The sequence below is a fragment of the Pogonomyrmex barbatus genome, unplaced genomic scaffold (assembly GCF_055798465.1).
Source record: "Pogonomyrmex barbatus isolate J1 unplaced genomic scaffold, ASM5579846v1 scaffold12, whole genome shotgun sequence".
NCBI lineage: Eukaryota > Metazoa > Arthropoda > Insecta > Hymenoptera > Formicidae > Pogonomyrmex > Pogonomyrmex barbatus.
In genome coordinates, this window is record NW_028297108.1 from 7,382,433 (window position 1) to 7,388,432 (window position 6,000).

Below are 6,000 nucleotides of genomic sequence, written 5' to 3' on the forward strand. Positions count from 1 at the left end.
ACTTTTTAGCTATTTTAATAGATTTCTTTTGACGAATAAATTTTATTAAAACTGAAGAATTTATCGAGCATTTTAATACTTTTCTATTATAGATAAAGATAAAAATTGAGAAAGCATTAACAACTGCTTATAATAAAAATATTATTTAAAAAATATTATTTAAATATTTTATTCAAACAAACACACTTAAAAATTGGTAAGTATGATTATTAATACAATAGAATTTATATGATGTTTTTTTTTATATTATTCGTGAAAGATATAGATGAAAGATATGTTAAGTAGATAAATTTTTTAAAATCTTTAGTTAAAGTGAATATAAGACATTTATTATCAGTTAACAAAAAAGATAGATATGATAAATAAAAGAATTATAATTAAATATGTTGTGCAGATAAAATTTAAGACATATCGGGGAGTGACATGCAGACATAGCATGTCACTTCGTATTGATAATGCAAAAGATTTTGGGTAATTTCACGCCATCTGTGTCATCAACCAGAACGGACCCGTAATTATCATTTCATTAGTGATTAACGATCGTCGAATACATCATTGAAAGTAACACTATAGAATTTGTCATCAATGTGTTCTTATCATTCGTATCAGAATAAAATGTAATTGATAATTTTCAATTTTCTTAACATTTCTGTCAATGCTGATGAATTACAATCGATACAAGTATAAATCACATGTTCTTAATTACCTATTACGTACGACAATTGAATAAAATCAATAACAGAATCATATACTTCTCATGCACATTTCGCTCGATTATCTGTTGCCTATTTGCCATTTATTCATATTATTATTTTTGTAAAATGGTTTACATGTAGTATTTATGTTTTATTTACATGTTATTTATTCCTGTTTATCCGTTATATTTTTTTTTCACGAAATGTTTTGTATACAACATTATTTTACGCCGCGTTGCAATAACATTGCGCGTTTTAAAAACATGTTTACCAAAATATATTAACAGATATATTTATCGATATCTTACAATGCAATCAGGACGAATAAAATTTGTTTTATATATAGAATTCTTTTTTATTCAGTTCATTCTTATAGGTCATTATAACTGTGTCATGGCCTTTATGTCGATTGCGATAACCGAAACAATAGTAACGTGGAACTGAAGGAAGGGTTATCTTATTTGTCGCTAGCCGGGTCGAAAGGGTGCCAAGGAAAAATTTATTTAAGTGATCGGCGCTGCCGTATCAATGGGAAAATGCACTTTGTCAAGAATGTAAGTGATAGTATTAAACGATATATATATATATCATAATATATTTACGAAACGTAAACTTCTGTAATGAGTACACTTGAAGTTCAATTGTTTCAAATTAAAATTGTCTATCTTTTCGAAAAAAATTACACGTTCTAATATCCGCGTTATTAAAAAAAATTCGGGAGATACATTAATAATTAAACGTAATTAATCAAAATTTTTATATATATATATATATATATTTAAAGTATATTTTTTTTTGTAATATGCGTTATTAAATATGGAGCAATTTACCAAAGAGTAATGTAAAAATAACGTAATAAGGTCTTGAAAGTTGTAAATTAAAATCATCATGTTATCGTTATGTTTAAAAAATTTATTCGCATATTTGTCGTTATTTTAAGCATTTTCGGCGATGCGGTATGTCAGTGACATACTCCAAGCTACGCTGCTTGGAAACGTGCGAGACGATAATTTGCGCACATAATGTCATAGTCAGATGCACGTCCTGGCAAGTCGGCCAGTTGAATTGACGGCAGTCAACTGTTTCGCCAGACGTGCCAATTCTCGTTTTATTGTTTTTCTTCGGCGCCGCCTCGAGCAATCGTCCTTGCCGACGGTCGGGTTAGTGCTCCCCTTTCGCCGAAACAGAAATGCCAAAATCGACATTAACCCGAAAACACCGCTCAATTTATTCGAAACAGAAATAGTCGACGTCGCATTCCAAGAACATTCAAAATAAAATCAAGTAAATAGGACAAGAAGACTTGACTTTATTAAAATAAAAGTAACGATTAAACGGAACAATGAGTTTCTTTGTAAGGTCCTTTTACAAAGTCTATTGGACTAATAAATTATATTAGAACAAGATTTTGTCAAGAAAACAGAATAATCGTTAAAAATCTGCTGTTTGTCATGATCAAATGAAATTTTCCATATACATTTGTATATTACATAAAAGTGTACAAATATGTGAAATTAAACACCGAATAATATATAAAATAATTAATAATATACTGACGTAGTATGGTAATAAAATAAATTATTGGTAATAATAGTAATGAATATAATAATAGTAATGAAGAAAATGATTAGTATTGTTAATAATAAAATAATCTATGAAAATATCATATACCGGATAATATTTATAATATTCTCATCTTTCTCCTTATCATCCCTATCATATATATTTCCCGTATATATTGAAACTTGATACGAAGATATTTCTTATTATATCAAGAAGACTCTATTGAGATCTCTCTTGACACTTCTCGGTACTCGGTGAAATGTATTACATCTTCTGGGAGGGGGGAGGAGGGGAGGGGCACACGGTTTCTTTTTCTCTTTCTGTATAAACATGTAAGTAACAGAGTTTATTTGCCACGATCGAGGAGCGGAGTCATTTCTGTAATGAGAGCAGGTCGTGTTTTCATTACGAGAAGAAATCATTGAGTAATCCGAGGTCAAGCTTCGCTGATGAGTAACGAGCTCTCGAATGCACTGGCCCCCGTGGGCCAATCTACCTAAACTCGCCGACCAGACTATGCCTTAATGACCTTGCACTCTGAGAGGCGTATTGGCCGGCTCATCGGATCGGCATTTAAATTGGTAGTTTGAGATACTCTCTAACTTTCCTCCTTCCACTTAAAAAAAAAAAAAACGCAAGAAATCACACTTGCACACGGATCTGTCGATCGAACGAATATTGAAAAAAAGGATAAAAAATGTCAGTCACAACTGGACGCGTTGACTCACTATTTAATGCAGATCGATAAGATGATTGACTGGAAGAAATAATTGTAAGAGACCGTTACCAACTCTCATTAATTACAATTCTTATTAATGAAATAATTAAATGACTATTGTAAAATAATAATATTATTTTAAAAGTATTATTATTTATATGAAAATAATAGGATAAAGGAAGCATTTAAATACATGTTCAAGTAATCTTTTCTTCAAGTGACTTTTGCGGCAACGTGAGAAATACTTTCCGGATATGAAAGACTAGCGGATTTATCACAATTATATTTAGTCAGTCATTGAACAAACATAAAGATAAATGTAAATGTAAAATCGATTTATCGCGATTCTAAAATAAATTCTAAAATAATTTCCTAATTTTAGAAAGGAACGAACTTGACAGCTTTGGACGACAATTCTTATCAATTCTTACAGCATGCAGCCATGTGAAGTAGCGCTCTCTTTGAGTTTACTCAAAGCTCGGCGACTCGTCACGTAATATACGTAATACGTTGACGGCTTTAATAATCGGCGATGAATCTACTCGTAGAAGCGGTGGCGGTGCCCCTCCCGCATGAGCTTTTACCATTTGGAGGAGTGAAAAGCGGATGTAGGCCGACATTAGGGCGCGTTTCTTACACATGGCCGTTAAACGAGAATCACCTCGAGGGTGCTATGGGGGTAGGAACAATAATATTATTCGAAGCACAGGCTCTTTGACATAATTGTCATGGTGCGGTGCCGCTGGTGGTCTTTAGCTGCGTTTTATGATCCATTCAACGATCCGGCTTGAACCCCCAAGTGCGGCCGTTACTCGGATTTGCATTTTACGAGTGAACGGGGCAGAGATGAACTACGATAGATCGGAGAGAATGAGAAAGAGGAAGCTAGAAGTTAAGAGAGACGACGCGAGTGGCGCGCGTACGTGCTGCTTATGCATTCATATAGCTTTTCGACGGTTAATTTTTTCGTCAACTACCATTGGTCGGGTGCCGATTGCCCACCGTAACATTAATTAACACCGTGCCACATGAGCCGCTCATGCAAGCGCTTTTATTTTCACGTTACTTCCACGATTCTCGCCATAATTTCGCCAATTTTTAGAAACATAATTTTCATATTTCTATTTAAATTTGTAGTTATGTTTGCCACAGAATTTACTTGTAATATAGTTTATGGAAAAAAGAGACTTCGGCAAAAGGTTTTCGTCTTCTTAAATATGAAGTTGCTCAGGCTGGAGGGGATTGTGAAGTTTATTAGCGTGGCGTTGCCACTGAAATAAATTCTCTCGTTGCGTATCGCCAGCTTGGCGCACGCTCGTGACTCGAAATGATTAGCACGGATAAGGAAAGTGATGACGATCGGAATAATGGTACACGGTACCTACCGGCTATCCAGCGACTTGCCCCTTCGTTCGAGGGCGCGGATCAAGTGGACCCCTTTTCGCTTATAGGGGAACCTGCTGGATCTCTTTCACGGAGGGTCGAAACGATGAAGAAGTCCAAAGAGGAAGTTGAGTTCAAATTGCGAGGGTGAATGCCACTTCTTCTCGAGGATTCAGCGGAGTGCATGCGAAGATGCATTCAGCTAACTTCTCACGTACATCACGCTTAAAAAAAAAAAAAATCTATTTTTATTAGGAAAAAACAGATAGAAGTGCATATAATTCTCAGCTGGGAATCGCGATTCTCTGTGTGTAAAATCTAGACACAATACTTTTTCAACATATTATTTACCTTATTCACAATTATGCGAAATAATTATGCAAAATTAGTCGAAATTATAATTTGTTGTTGGGCAAATGACGGATAAGAGTCGAGGTGACATCTCTTCACGCGAGAATCGAAGTGACGTCTTTGTATTAAAAAGAAGCTCGCGAGGACGAGAAACGGAAGGAGGGAACGTACGTAGCGACAGCGAAGGCGATGCACTTGAATTAACTTAGAGTGTATTTCTAGCACTCTAGGTTTAGCTCCGGAACACTCACGGTATGTTATATGCTGGCAGAAGACCTCGCGATTCCGAGTCTCCTCTCTCATCGCGGACCAAAGTTCGCGCTATTGCATCTTCCAACGACAAATGAGACGCGTATTTCTTATCAACCGGTTCCATCGCGATTAACATGGCATGGTCGACTAATATTCAGCAATTTGTGCGCGACTTGTCCGTTTTCGTATTTACACTCGCGAAATTAAATAGGCAAATCAGTCGAGGGTTAAAATATGCCCGCGCCGCGTTCGCGTTATTATATCTCGAGAGCTTGCGGACGATAACCGCGGAAGATAAAGGAAGCGTCTCAACCGTCAGTAGTGGTGTAAGGGGACCGCGGCGCCTCCATTTATCCGCGATATCGGAATCACCTGTTTCCGAGCGTTGGCCCTTATCGATCGTAAATACAGGTGTGCTCTTAGGTGACCAAGTAGAATAGAACGAGAGAGAGAGAAGGGTAGAGAGAGAGAGAGAGAGAGAGAGAGAGAGAGAGAGAGAGAGAGAGAGGAGAGCGAGAGAGAGAAGGGAGAAAGGCATGAGAGGAACGCACGCGAATGAGGGAAGAGAAGAAGACACGCTTACGTGAACAAGTCGTGTCCTCGGCTGAGCATTCAGGTTTCGGTCGTTTGGGTGGCTGCCTGCTTGCCCGTGTTACCCGATGCCCCCTTCACCTTCACTGCACATATAAGGGCTGCGAGCACCAGCCCCCGCGCACGTACCAGCGAAAAAAATGCATACGCATACGATAACGGGGGTGCGTGCCTGAGGGCTATCCTTATGGGGCTTAGGGAGGCCATACAATACTTTAGTAACCCCGTAATACCTCCCCTTTCACGCAGGCAGGCGGACAAGGCAAGGTAAGGCAGGTAGAATCTCCGAGTATAAAGTAGCTAACTGCTGCACCTTCTCCTTTCTCCACCGGCGTGTACATCGGGATTAAAGGGTTGACGAGGGACCACGTCAACGAGAGGGATGACGGTATCTCACGTTTGTGTGCCAATTTTTCAAGCGCTGCTGATATATATATATATATATAT